This window comes from Carlito syrichta, unplaced genomic scaffold, assembly GCF_000164805.1.
Source record: "Carlito syrichta isolate Samal-C Ts95f unplaced genomic scaffold, Tarsius_syrichta-2.0.1 Scaffold288685, whole genome shotgun sequence".
Taxonomy (NCBI): domain Eukaryota; kingdom Metazoa; phylum Chordata; class Mammalia; order Primates; family Tarsiidae; genus Carlito; species Carlito syrichta.
Window position 1 is genome coordinate 45,336 of NW_007232781.1, and position 15,836 is coordinate 61,171.

At 35.5% G+C, this 15,836-nt stretch overlaps 1 protein-coding gene across 8 annotated transcripts in view; it reads left to right on the forward strand.

Annotated features, from left to right (window-relative positions):
• The window catches only part of CNTNAP4 (contactin associated protein like 4), a 275,112-nt gene that overhangs the window by 26,110 nt on the left and 233,166 nt on the right, over window positions 1-15,836 (forward strand). The window lies entirely within an intron of this gene.

Consider the following 15,836-nt stretch of genomic DNA (forward strand, 5'->3'; position numbering starts at 1 on the left):
GTGGGGTACAATTCAGGAGTAGGTATACAAGTGGTCATCATAGAGGTAAAGTTTGGGCCTTCCTTTGGTCCCCACCTGACCTGGTTTGAGATCAGGTACCCTTATTAATGTTACATACATTAAAAATACCCCTCCCACCCACCCTCCAGCAGTTTCCAGCTGCTGGTTCAACCTCTATGGAAAACAGTGTGACAATTCCTAAAAGAACTAGAAATTAACCTTCCATTCAATCCATCAATTCCCTTTCTTGGAATATACCCAGAGGAGCTTAGAACACTCTACAAAAAAAGGTATCAACACACGCATGTTTATTGCAGCACTATTTACAATAGCAAAAACATAGAACCAACCATGCTGCCTATCAAAATTGGACTAGATGAAAAAAATTTGTTACATATACATGATGGAATATTACACAGTCACAAAGATTTTTTTTCTAAAAAAAATGTGTTTTGAGTCTAAAAGTGAATCATAGTGGGATATGCAAAACAATTGAAACATGTGTTTTCTATTTTAAAATAACTGATAATCTAATTCAAGACATAGTACATCATCTAAGATAAAATTTAATTTTAGTATAGTAGTATTTACAAATAATATGTGAACTCGTATATACGGAGAGACATGTAAGTAAACCAGTTACCAGTACTTGGTTTAGTTACAAAGGAATGTTACTAGGCTTTTGGGAGGGTTACAGTTGTTATTGGCCAGGTCCATTATGCCCATGTGCAGTAAATCAATACTGCTTTGTGGGTTTTGCAAAAGAGAAAAGATTTAATTGTGAGGCTGCTGAGAGAGGAGGTGGAAGAACAGCTCTCAAATCTACCTCCCTGAAGATAAGGCAACAGGATATTTATGAATTAGAAAAGTGGGTTGGTCTCAGGCATGGGTTAAGGTGATTGGCAGTGGGGAAAAATGAAGTAACAGGTTCATTTTGTGCAAGATTAGTCAGAGTTAGTGGCATTTTATAGGACATAGATACAGAAAATGGTGGTGTTAACAGAATCTGAGGGTGGAGTTTTGGGTCCTCTGACTTCAGAAGACCATTTCCAAAGGCCCATTTGAAGGACTGGTGGTTTCAACTGTTTTCAACTTGACAGTTCCTGAAAAACAATGGAAATGACCATTACCATGGCAACCTATGAATGTAATCTATAAAGGTGTCATTGAAAGTTAAATTTTGGCTGGGCATAGTGACTCAGTCTGTAATCCCAGCATTTTGGGAGGCTGAGGTGAGAGAATTGCCTGAACCCAGGGATTCAAGACCAGCCTGGGCAACTTGGTGAGATCTCATCTCTACAATAAATCAAAAAATTAGCCGGGCATGGTGGTGAGAGCCTGTAGTTCCAGCAACTTGGAAGGCTGAGGCTGAAGGATCACTAAACTCAGCAGGTCAAGGCTGCAGTGGCCAGAAGCATGCCACTGCCCTCCAGCCTGGGCGAGAGAGTGAGACTTCAACTCACACACACACAAAAAAAGAAGGTTAAGTTTTAGTGTTCATCAGTAAGCTCTTCAACAATTTTGGCCTTCAGCTTCATGGAAAAAGGAAAAAAAAGACAACAACTACAAAAACAACAACCACAACCAAAAAGCAAGCAGCTAAAATCAAGCAAGGTAGGCACACCTTATCAAATGAACCTCTCGGTTTCACAGTAGTTTGACAAAGGACAAAGAAATATGAAGGACCAATTCTATGATCTCATCTGAGGTTTGGGGTCCTCTCCAAGAGCACAAATTTATTTACAGAATTCTTCTCCTTGCAGTTGAGCTCTTACTTATTTGTTGTCAACAGGGGTCCATTCTCAGGCCTTGGTGGCTCCCCTCCCACACCAGTTTTTTGACATATGGCTCATCCCACATCATGGCAATTTGCTTCTTTGAGGCTGGTAGGAGAGATTTCACTCATATTTCCTGTCTCTCTAACTTTGTGTCTCTGATCGTTAGACCTTTTGAAGGGCACCCTTGGCTAGGTCAGCCCACCCAGGATAATCTATCTACTTTTTAAGTAATTAAAAGTCAACTTAATTAAGGACCTTTATTAATTAAATTTGCAAAATTCCCTTTGCCATATAATGCAACATAATCACAGGAGTTATATCCCACTATATTCACAAATTCTGCCTGCCTTCAAGGTGCAGAGGTTAAACTCAGTGCATATAACAAGGTACTGAAGTCTTTTATTTATTTTATTTTATTTTTTATTTTAAAGATGTGGGTTACAATTCAGGATTAGGTGTACAAGAGGTCATTGTGAAGGTAAAGTTTGGGCCTCCCTTTGGTCCTCACTTCGCCTGGTTTGAGATCGTGTTATGTGCCCTGCACCTCCCCTGGCAGTGTCCTGCTACTGGGGTTGAAATCTTGAAGACCATCTTAGAATTCTGTCCACTGAGGGAGCTCACACACCTGACTATCTTTCTTGCAGAGATGGCTCTATGCCACGGTGCTACTTATGTTTAGGGAGATCAGGGACTGGGAATATTCAAATGTCTGTATAATAATGGTGAGTCCCTAGAGGGGGGTGTGACCTTATTGAAAGGGAAAGATTCCAGAGCTCAGAACAGTTATCAGTTGTTCTTTTGTGGAACTAATGCACACCTACTCACCAAGCTTCCTAAACAGCAGAAATGTATCTCTGAGGCCAACCAGGCTTGTCCCTTGCTTGATTATGAAATCAAACACAATAATCTTAGCTAATGAAATGGAAATATCCTTCATCTAATCTCATGTTATTGCTCAGAAAAGCTTATTGTTTCTAGTTGGCTTGATTTTTTTCTCCTTAGTGAAAAATAGCTGTTTATTAAAATAGCTTTATGGACTCCTTTATTAAAATGCATTTATCTGAAGAAAAATTCCTTATCACTATGAAAAATTTCAGCCTTCATGTTTAAGTGTGATATTTTGAAATACAAATAACAACTCTCAAAATAATTTAGTAATAAAATGAAGTATTTGTTCAGCGATGTCGAAATATCATCTGATATGACTAGAATAAGAATTGAATTGAGGCTTATCCAATTTTCTCTCCAGGAATCAAAGTCTAAATCATGGCAATTTCAGGTTGAAAATATCAGTAATGGAAATAGCACATATTTAGGAGGACAGCATTGCTGTAACTTCATACACATGTGGCTTAGTTGGTGCAGTGTGAATATTCTAACCACATCATCAAATGTATCCAAATAAAGAAATGCCCATGTTCTCTGAATTCCTTTCCATCTTTCTTATAAATTGTGGCTGCTTGATTTCTGCATCATATTCTGTTTAAAATCATAGTTTTCTGGAGGAAATGAAACAAATGATTCCAAAGATCAAGAGATATGAGGAAAATATGGCCTTTTGAAACATTAAAGATTGTTTCAAATGAGAAATTAATGCATCATAAGGCCAATTTTACTTTCTTTTAAACTACTTAATTCTTTAAAATCCCTTTTTTTAGAAGGAAGAATAGCCATGTGGTTAGGAATGTTGAATGCTAACCTCCCCTCTCTCCTTTTAAAGAAATAATTTTACAAGATTTTGTAAGGGATAAATTTTATTCAGTTCCAGTTCTTGAATGTTTTGAATGTGCTATGAATACATAAGTAGCAATGCTAAATATTTACACAGCCCTTACTATCCACCAGGCACTGAGTAATCTTTATCTGCTGACTCATGTAATTCCCGGAAGTCCCTGTATGTACTCTCATTAACCCCATTGAGAGATGGGGGAAGGCAATTTTAAATGAGGTAGTACCTGGCAGAAGCAGAACTTGAACTCAGAGAAGATGATTCCAGAAACTGCACTCGTAATCACCATGTTGCACTATATTCTGACTTCAGTGTGAGGTGACTGGTAACACGATCTGACCTTCCAGCCACTTTCACCTCAGCAAAAGGACCCACAGATCACCAGAGAAATGCTGCAGTAGAAGACTGTTCAAGTCAAGGGAGGCATTTTCCTGCAGGATGGGAGGGATGGAGGCTTTCAGGAGAGGTGTCAGAGAGAAGGGGCCACTAGGGTTGTGTCTGGAGTAGCCCCAGGGTCTCAGAAAGGAAGGACGAAGGTTTCTCAGTCTTGTGCTTTGAGGAGAGGATTAGGATAATCTTCCAAGTGACTTTGGGAATGATATCGTCTTCGTCTTGTCTGTCTCAAAGTATAATGATACATATGGATTCCATTGTTAATTTGAATGAGCCATTCAAAATTGGAGGTCTCATCATTAAAGCAATATATATGTGCTGCTACATCAACCTTCATAACTCCTTTTTACCAATCAGTGTGCAATATTTTGATGAAAAAAATCAGGAAAATTAATTTCTTCATTCTGTACCAACAGTTTGGCAGCAGAGATAGATGAATGGTCTCCAAAGGATGTCTACATCTTAATTCCTGAAATCATACAGTTTGTTATCTTTAAGATAGACTTTTTTAACTCAACCTCATTTCTTGGAGATTCTTGCAGGTTGGATTGTGTATCAGTGTTAGTCTGCTCCCTTTTCATGGGTAAGGAGTATTCAGTGATATGTATGTAGCATAATTTAACCACTCACCTACTGAAGTGAATATGAACAGCTATGAAAATGTGTGCACAGATTTTTGTGTAAAGATAAGTTTTAATTTCATTGGAATAAATGTCTGAGTGTAATTGCCAGGTCAGATGACAATTGTACATTTAGTTTTATTTAAAAAATGCTAAACTGTTTTCTCTAAATGTGTAAATTGATTTCCTTATATTTAAGAAAAGTAATCACAAAGCTGATTCAATATTTTCTGTATCTGTGATGATTCCTTATTTTAACTCTTATTTTATGCATTTGTAGTTTTATGTATTTCTCCATAACAGTAGGTAGTGAGGTCCTTTTTGTATAATTTATTGAATTTTTTTCTACAGATCTAGATCTTGGATTTATTTATTTTGTGGTTATTGTGCTTTCTAATTAACTAGTTTTCATTTGTATTAATTCCTTGTACTTTCCTTATGTTTATTATATTGTTTTTTTTTTTAAATTGAGTCCTAAGTCATTTATTTTCATTGCTCAGTTTTAATAAAGAAAGTATTTAAGGCTTTTGGATATAAGGCACTGAATTCCTCATTCTTAGTCTAGCATTATTACTAAGGATTGGGGAAGATCTGATCATAGAAAGTGGGTTTACCAAGCTTAGCAGTGGGGAATGAAGTGTGAGAGTCTGGAGGCTAGCAATCAGGCAAGACCCACCATTCTTAATGAGGTTATAGACTTCCGTTTTAAAGCAGTTTATCAGTTTCACTCCTCTTTCTGAGGATCTGTTGTTTCTTTTACAATTATTTTCCACTGATATAAACAGTGGGCCCTTAAGCTTCACTGCCAGATACACTCTTTTCTGACCCCCTGATCTTTAGAAAAACAAACAAACAAAATCCTAAAGTAACTCAGTAAAAATGATGCGCTCCTGTATACTGAATTTGTGAAGTATCTAACTGCAATGGTTATAGAAGGCAAAATATTGAAAGCATAAAGTAAAAAAAAAAAAAGATCTAAATGGTGTTCAAGTCAAAGGATTTGGACATGAGATGTCAGAGGCAGGAGTCAAGATTGTTTTCATATTTCCTGTGGTTGTGATTGTAGTTGATATGAATATATTTTTCTCACAACTGTTCTAAATCACTTTATCACACTAATTTTTAAGATGGTGCATTAAAGATAGGCATATGAATCCTTTTTGAGAATACATTTTTCTTTGGGAAGTATGAAGAAAGTAGATAAGTTATTTTGAGGAACTACTCTATGCTTTTTAAATGTTATATATGTTATACCATGAAGTTCTCACAGTTATATGTGGAGGGAATAGTTTTAACTGTACCCTAAAGGTAGAGGTGCGTTAAGATGAAGGATTATGTGTCAGAACTGGAAAGATACCTGAGCAAGAATTTCAGAACAGGCTTCTCTGGATTCAAAGCCCACGTTTTTGTAATACATACTGTCTCCTACACCATTTCTGCTTAATAGATCACAAAGAGACAAATGTTTGATGACAGTAGATAGTTGAGCATGTCCCCATAACCTACAACAATAACAAAAATACTTTACTGAATAATAAAAGGCATAAACAAAATTAAAGATGAACATAAAAGAAAAAGCATTTAAAATGTCTGACAGACTATATTTAACCGTGTAATTAATTTGAATTACAGTTTCTATGAAGAAAAATAGAGAATAATGACAGACAATTTGCAAAAATTGAGAATGGATGATGACATAGAGAAAACACCTCTTGGCCACATTAATCAAAGCAATAATATGAATACACAGCCGTTATAATTTTGTTAACCTATCAAATGAGAAAATCTAGTTGAGGTGTGTGTGATGAAATGAAAGAAGACTAAATTGATATGACCATTGTGAAAAAATGGCAATATGTCTCAGCATCTTTAGACATATTAAAAAATTATCTCTGATCCTCTGATTTTCTTGAGTATCTATTTTAAAGCATATATACCAAACAACAGAAGTTTGTTTTATAAGGATGTTCTTTTCATCATTCCTGATGTCAACTTACATGGCATAGTGTCACATGTCACCAAATTATCTGTTAATAAAATTATCTGTTAATAAAAAATACCATGTGCAGATTTCTAGAGCTCTGATGCTCTGTTTAATTTTTATATTATTTCTTCTACCCTTTCACCTTTGATTGGCTTTGTTTTGTCCTTATGTAGGTCTCGCTGTCCTAATATCTGGGACTTCAAATAGTTGCTATTAAACCTCTAAAATCAATCAGCCTCTGGCTGTTCTGTCATTAAAAGTTAACTGCCTTCCCATTAATCCAATAATTGTGAAGATTAATTGGGAAAGCTACTCAAACTAAGGCTATAACTTGGAGCATGTAAGCCAGTGTTTGCCTCCAAATGAAAGCTTACTTCATTAACATCACAGAGTATTAACAATTATCTCTCTCTCTATATATATAATTGTTAATTATATATATATTTATATATATATAAAGTTCACCATGGCTCATATAGAAGAAAATGCATAGAAATTTATAGGCTGCTGTCTAAATGAATTACTTGACAACTAGAAAATCATTCCTGTTTTTAGTTTAACTCTGAGAAAACATACTGATAAATAGGTATTTGTTTTAAATTGTAGCAGCGTGTTACTTTTTAGATTTGTCACTGATTGACAGAATTAGAAGCTCATGTTTGTCTAATTTAATACAACTAAAGCTAGTATTCGCAAGTAAATGTTAATTTTCATGTCAAAGTGAAATTAATATTTAAAGCAACTAAAGAATTTAGTAGCAGTCTCCACACAGTGATATTTAATTGAGTTCAAATGTTATTTTAGGAAATGATGAGAGGATGAGAGATGAAGGCAGGACAGGCCCATATTTTGTCACCTGCTCTTATGTACTGTCACTTTTCCTTACATCCTGTTCCATTTTCTACACCAGAATGTGACCGTGTAGAAGTTGTGCCCACACACTGTCAGTCAAGAGTTACATAGTGAGAAAGGAGTAGAGGTTGATCCCATAACTATTTCTTTAGTCTTTAAACAGTATGGGAAGCATAATGACATTATGAAAGAAGCAAAACTCTCTATTGAATAGAAACTAATTTGCAACTCTATTTTAGTGGTCGCCAAACTAGCATGGTCCCAGCTGTAGGGCATAGTCATGGGAAGCTTACATCTCCCACAAGTAATTCTACCAAGCAGCTAGTATGGATCACTGAAGATGTATGCTCCACACTGATGTGGCAATCTGGAGCTGAGCCAGAACACTTTTTACCAGGAGGTTGATGTTGCTTTTTCAAACATACCTGAGTCTTCTGAGTGCTCAGGGTGGATTTTGGTAGCTTTTTCTTTTTTTCGGTGAGCTGAGTGTAGCCTGATGGTTGCAGCTGTAGGATTAGATGGCAGAGTTGGGAAGGGTTCAGTGGTGTGGAGAAAAATGAAGACCTCCCAAATGAGGACAAGCAAAGGTTATTCATAGTTTATTGGGGCAAAAAAAGTTGTCCACTACACTTGACTTTGGCCGAAATTCATAAGCAGGCAGAAGAGAGGAAAGGTTTATAGTGGAAAAAAAAGGGCAGGCTCAAGTCTACCCTGATTGGCGACTGTTGAATACGGGGAAACTGTGGTCAGGCTAACCTAAAGTGGGGCATCCTATATGATTGGCTTAGAGGCACATATTTGGCTTTCTCTATATTTAGTAGATATTTAGAAATTGCTACTAAATACATGTAGTCAGTCCTAAATTGCGCTGAAACAAAGGCTTAAATTAGGGAAGCAGTTTTTATTTTAAAGTGGGGTACAATTCAGGGTTAGGTATTCAGATGATCATTATGCAGATACTCTTGTTGATGAGGTGGGTCCCTTTCTCCCCTGGCAGTTTCCTGCTATTGCTAATCCTACTCCCCACTCCTGGTAGTTTTCCTACTACTGCCAATCTCTTTCTTATAGTATTATGAAAATTGTTCAAGGTTTGCTTATGAGTAAGAACATGTAGTACTCAGTTTTTTGTTTCTGTGACAGATCACTCAGTATTATAGACTCTAAATCCATCCAAGTTGTTGCGAAGTCCATAATTTTTTTTTAATGACTGTGTAATATTCATGTATATGTACTACATTTTCTTTATCCAGTCCATGTTGGGCAGCATGGTTGGTTCCATGTTTTTGCTATTGTGAATAATGTTGTGATAAATATGCTTATGCAGGTATCTTTTTCATAGAGTGATTTGAGTTCCTCTGGGTTTATTCCCAGAAGGGGGATTGCAGGGTTGCATGGAAGGTTGGTTTTTAGATTTTTTTGGGAATTGCCAAACTGTTTTCCACAGAGGTTGTACTAGTTTTCAATCCCACCAACAATGTAGGCGTGTTCCCTTTTCCCTGCATCCTCTCCAGCATCTGTTGTTTTTTGAGTTATTGATGATGGCCATCCTATAAAGCTACAATAATCAAAACAGCCTGGTACAAGAACAGGTATATACACCAATGAAACAGGATAGAGATTCTGGAAGCAAAATTTTAATTTATCAACCAACTCATCTTAGCCAAAGCCTCCACCATCAACCAATGGGTAGAGGAGAATCTATTGAATAAATGGTGCTGGGAAAACTGGCTGACCACATGCAGAAGATTAAAATAAGACCCCCTACCTATCACCACACACAAAAATCAACTTTAAATGGATCAAAGACCAAACATTAAACCTCAACTATAAGAACCTTAGAAAATGGAGGCGACACCCTTATGGAAATTGGAACAGACAACCAATTCCTGATCAAAACCCCATTAGAGATAAGAGAGACAAGTGGGACCTCATCCAACTGACAAGCTTCTGCAAAGTCAAAGAAACCAACAAGAGAGCGGGTAGACAGCCCACAGAATGGGAAGAAATATTTGCCAACTGTATATCTGACAAAGGTCTAACATCCAGTATCTACAAGGAACTAAAAAATAATGAAAAGAAAAAACAAACAGCGCTATTACAAAGTGGGCAAAAGATATGAATAGACGCTTCTCAAAAGAAGTGCACGTGAGCAGCCAACAGATGCATGAAAAAATGCTTAGCCTCACTAGTCATCAAAGAAATGCAAATAAAAACCATACTGGGAAGCGGTAAGTTATTGATTAAGTCCTGGTTGTTTTGGGTCAATTGCTGCAGAAGTTATTTTTTGGCTTTTTGAACTGGTTACTGCAGATAGTAAGTTGGCTGCCTGGGCTCATTGCTACAAATTTCCCTTTCCTCCCTCCTTCCTTTCTTTCCCTCCTTTCTTCTATCTTTTGTGTTGGGACCTCACTCTGTCATGCGGGCTGGAGTGCAGCGGCATGATCACCATGATCATGGCTCACAGCATCCTTGATCTCCCAGAAGGTGGAAGTGATCCTTTCACCTCAGCATCCCATGAGCTGGGACTATAGGTATGTGCTACCAAGCCCAGCTAATTTGTTTGATGTTTTTGTTGAGATGAGATTTTGCTTGTTACCCAGACTGGTCTCAAACTCCTGAGCTCAAGCAGTATGCCTGCCTTGGTCTCCCAAAGTGCTGGGATTACAGGTGTGAACCATCACACCTGGCAGGTTATATTCCTTTATGTGAACTGGCCATTGTCCATTTGTATATTCAGTCTCTCACAGAGCAGGAAACAGAGATGCATCAGATAGAGGTTTGTGTGTCATGTCAGGGCAGGGAGACAAGACTTTGCTTGGAATTCTGAAACTCAACCTGAAAAATTTGTAGAACAAACTCTGACTGGATTTATGGTTACAAACAATATCACTGTTGACATTTTTGGGTGTAATCTTACCTTGCATACAATATTTTTAATATATGCTATAATAATTCCATACTCTCTTAAATTTGTTGATGATTTCCAATTTTAACTGGATGACAATTGTAATAATGCACATAGGAATAAAGCATTTTTGCTCAAGGAAATATATTTCTTGAAAGAAAGATCATTCCTTAGTCCTAAATCTGTCAATGGAATATTTGGACTTAGTCTAAATAAACTGTTTTCTGTTAAGAATGAGATTGCAATGTTTCAAAGCTCCTTGTTAAAAGTCCCACCCCTGCCTCTAACGTATGAGAATTTTTGAAGATGTTAAGCATGTTTATTACCTATCCTATCCTATCCTATCCTATCCTATCCTATCCTATCCTATCCTATCCTATCCTATCCTATCCTATCCTATCCTATCCTATCTTATCCTATCCTATCCTCAAATACATATTCTTGTGGGAAATATGATTCATTAACAGGCATGCAACTGATTTTGGTAGATCTTTCAAATAAATGAGAAAATAGTGACTCAGTGACAACTAAGCTGAATGCTACTGAAAATCAACCTTATTTTTTTTGTCAGGTATGTTTTAGGTCACCAGTACTTGTTTCAACAATGTACTGACTCAGAACAGGAGATCTGGCACCATATTGCCTGGGTTTAAATACTGTTTCTATTACCTGTTAGTCGTGTGCCCTTGGATAAATTGCTTAAACATTGTGCCCCCTTTTTCTCAATTGTCCCTGGAGTTAATAGTATCAAATACTGTTGGGTGTTTGTCAGGATCAAATGAGTTAATAAATGTAAAGCACTGAGAATAAGCACTCAATAATATATACTTATTACAGGTAGTTTTACACAAAGATTAGGAAAATTGAATTACTTTTATTGAAAACTGAATGGCTTTTACTTGCTTATGAGAATTATTCACTAAAGCCCTTTGTAAAATAAAATTAAATTACTTTCTATTGAGCTATATTAAAATAATTTCAATATAGCTTGCATCTTTATTCATAACTGGCTATTTAGTTTTTTATATATACAGTTTTCCAGAAACCTAATTTATCATTGTCTTTTCAATGACAATGGTAAATTTTTCTCTTGTGTGAAGAGTAAATGGTGACTAAAACTGAGACATTGATATGAAAGCCATAGATTTGGGTGTCTTTGTGTGTGTATATAAAACTTACTCAATGTATATTTTCTAATATGAATATTTTAACAGAATTCATTAAAACACTTGAGATGTAATCGATGTGTAATTTTTTTTACCAAAAAGACTAAACCTAAAGTTTTACCATTTCCAACTGATATCAATGTTAATGGGAAAATTATAATATGACTGAAAAAAGTCAAATAAAATGTAATATACTTTTGAATAAGCATAGAGTTATGCGAGAGATGCTTATTTTTTAATCTAATAGAAGAAAACAGTAATTAACTCATCATGCCCTGCTGACATTTTTAGTTGTACAAGCTTCCATGAAGTGTTTGATGACTGTATTATTAAATTTCACCAGTGAATGGAGTGTTCATTTTTTACCTTTTACCAATACTCTTACTTGTGGTCTGGTGGTGAAGGGGTCAGGATAATATGATAATCTTATATAGTACTCAATTTTAAAAATGCAATTATGTTTTGAGCTGAAATACCTAAACTGTTATTTCAGATTTGAAAAGATCATTACTTATGCCTATATACTTATGTGCTCTGAATGATCTTTATTTGCATCTCAAAATTAGCTGTAAATTAGAGCTAATAATCATTGAAATGTGAGAGGAAGCTGCAGAGTCCTAGCTGAGAGGTTACTCAGGAGAAAACTGGGTTGCTTTACCAGAGTCTATAATAGCATTTCTAAACCTTGGCACTATTGACATTTGAGACCAGATCATTCTTTGTTGTGGAGGGTTGCCTTATCCATTATAAAATGTTTAGTAGTATCCCTGGACTCAACCCACTAGATGCCAGTAGCATCCTCTCTCATAGTTGTGATGACCAAAGTATCTTCAGATATTGCTAATATTTCCTGGGGGTAAGAAGGAGCAAAAATATCTCTGGTTGGGAATCTCTGAGCTGAAATGTAGTCCTCATCTTTGCAGGTCTAGTACTTGCATTTTACTGCTGCAGTCAGAGAAACAAGTTTTCTGGAATTAAATTCACAAGAGACTGATACTTAACTCAGAATTCCATTTCATTAATGTCTAGAGAAATTTTGCTTTTTAATTTTTACTCCAGACTCATTATTGCTGTTTGAGGTTCCCCTCCTTTGGTGTCAAGACTTTGGGAAGTCAAAGGGATAATAAACAAATAGCATGGCAAACCTGGAATTGGAGCACACAACTCCTTGAGAGATGTTTTATTCATGCCATTATGGCATCTGATGGAATTCCTACACCCCAAACATAAAGGAATAATAATTATAATCAGGATGTTCTTGCATTCGGATACTGGACCCAAATTCCCTTTGTTAATATCATAATTTTACCACAATAATCAAACTCAATGCCCTCATTTGTAAGATAATAATATCAGTCCATTAACAAGAAAGAGGATTCATTACTATGTGTGAAGTGATTATAAGTTCTTAGAGTGCTCACTAAATAAGATAACTATTTTTTTTCTAAATAAACATATAACAGATTGTGGGGGATTTATATGCTTATGGTAAAGAATAATAATGCTATATAACCCACCAAGACCATCAACTAGAACTTTAAAAAAGTTTTTAATATAAAGACAACTTGAAGTTTACTAAACATTAGAAGCCCCCTTCCATGATTCATTTTCCAGATTACATGCCCCTCTCCCCACAAATGGAAAAAGTGTTCCTTCTTTTCTTTAAATTCCATTCTTTTAAAGCTAAAAGTAGAACAATATTGATTCTCAATTTATAGTTGGCAAAAACAAATGAACAATAAATATATGCTCTCTAGAGTGATTGCACCAGAGAGGCATTACATCCAAAATATTGATCTGAATCTGCATAATTGATTGTGAACTGCCGTTAAACACCTTTTTCATCATGCTTACACCTGTACGCTGATAATCACTGGTTCTAGTAAACACACACCCACACATGCACCTTCCCTCCATCTATGTAATACACTCATTTGTGTGTGCAAACACACACCAGTTTCCACAGCATACTAAAGCATTTTGGTGGTTGCTTGTAACAGAGCATAATCAGAATTTCCTTCAACACTCCATAGAATTATATGTCTTTTTATGTGTATGCTCCTTAATACTTGAATATTAGATTGACTGGTGGTAGTATTTAAGCCAGTCAATAGACATGCAGGAACTGTCTGTCATAATAGTTTGCTAAAGAACTTAAGGTGTGAAATAAGAAAAAGTAGACTTTAAATAAAAATGAGAATCTTAAAAAACAAAAAGCTACCTTAGGCAAGTTCTTGGGAAGGGCATTTGAGAACAAATATGTTCAGGCAGAATAAGCTTTATAAGATTTTAGGTGACTCTAGATAATTATTTAGCTAATTTAATTTAAATTAAATTGCCTACTATTAATTAAAACATTTGGGACAATAACCCTGCATAATTTTAAATTACTGATATATGTTAAATATTAAACATGAGATAAATATTTTTTTAATTAGAGAAAAATGGAAACAGCTTAATAATTGTATAAAATAAAGAACGAGTACTTTAAAGATTGCACAGAATGAAGAAACTGCTAAAAGAATTAAACATGTATGGATTTCGTGGTAAACATAAAACTATTCTTATACTTTCTCTCGTTTTATTTTTTAATATTAAAAACAATGCATGTGATTCACATAAAAGGATACATAAATATGTGTATATTTTATATATCCTTGTATATATATATAGATATATATATGTATATGCACATATATAGATATATTTATATATGAAATATCATAACTGGAAACCTGTGAATGCGCTACCTGTCCAAGAATTAAATCATTGTCAACTTCATCATATCAAACTGTGTAATTGTCTTTTATCCTGATTCTGCCTTTCTCCAGAGGTAACAACAATCCTGAATTTTGTGATTTTTATTTTTCAAAAAATTGTTTTTAAAACTCACATATGTCCCTAAACAACATACCTTATTAATTAGTTTGCATTTTAAGATTCTCAAAACTTTCAACATGTTATATACTCTTTTATAACTTGATGGTTTTCCCAAAATTTTGTTTCTAAGATCCAATCATTTTGTTGGATTACTGTGGTTCCTTTTGACTGGTGTATATATTATTCTATTGTGAAAAATACAATATTTCATTTTTCTGTTCTTTGGCCATTGGATATATAGGCTGTTAACAATTTTTTGCTATTTTTAGCAGTGTTACTAGAAATTGTGCTTGTTTCCTGGTATGAAAATGGAATTTTCTCTAGCTCAGTACTTTTTTCTTTTCATGGTACACAAAAAATACTAGTATCTGTATATCACTCTTTAGTTAGAAGACGAAGCTTCTTAGGAGCAGTGGTTCATCATAGAAAAGGGAAGTTCTACATAGGAGGACATATATATCATAGAACTGGTGAAATGTAGACATGCAAAAGTTCAAATATAAAACTAATGACAGAGTGTTTTTTTTTTTTTTTTGAGTTGGAGTCTCACTCTGTCATCCTGACTGGAGTGCAGTGGCCTCTCCTGGGCTCCGGCGATCCTTCTGCCTCAGTCTTCCAAGTAGCTGGAACGACAGGCGCGCGCTACCACGCCCGGCTACAGAGTGTTTTTTTAAACAGTAGTTTGTCAAGTTAATATTTCCACTAGCTATGTGTTTGAGCTTCTTTTGGCCCACATTCTCTTCTTCTCATGTCTTGCTACTCTACTACCTGTACATTATAATCCAATTGTAGTCTTGATTTACATCTGTTTTTTTTCCTTTATTTGAAAATGCAGTTTCAGATTTAATACTTTGAAGATCTAAAAACAAAGAAATGATATAATTTTCCAGAACTGAATCTGTAGATAAAGTTCTAAGTGTGAATTCTTCAGGCATAAACTTCTTCCAGGTTTCCTTTGTTCGGTCCCAGGCTTCCCCTGTCATTCAGATGTCCTGCATTGAGGTCACTTTTTGCCACTCCTTTGAGGTGGATAATCCCAGGGATCTATCTTCGTTTGGTTCTCTTCACATTCTTCTCTGTACCGTCTCCATTACAGCCAATACTTCAACTAACATCTATAAACTGATGATGCTGGGTATATAATCTACCCCAGCCTCTCTCTAAAGCTCTCAACTGCATTCTTGAAACTTCCCTGAGAAGTTTCTTAGGCAGCTCAAACGCGACATGTCCAAAAGTGAACTGGTCGCTATCTGTTTCTCTTTTATTACCTATTTCAGGAAATGGCATCACTACCTATTGGTTGTCCAGACCAGAAATTGATTTACATCTGTTTTTACTGATAAGTTTGAGGATCAATTTATACAGAGTCTGTATTGTGAAGTCTCTGGTTGTGCCTTGTGTCATTTCTTTCTTTTTTTTTTTAAAGTGTGTTTTCTGCAGCTATAAAAAAGAACAAAATCATGAATTTTGCAGTAACCTGGATGGAACTAGAGTCTATAATACTGAGTGATCTTTCACAGCAACAAAGA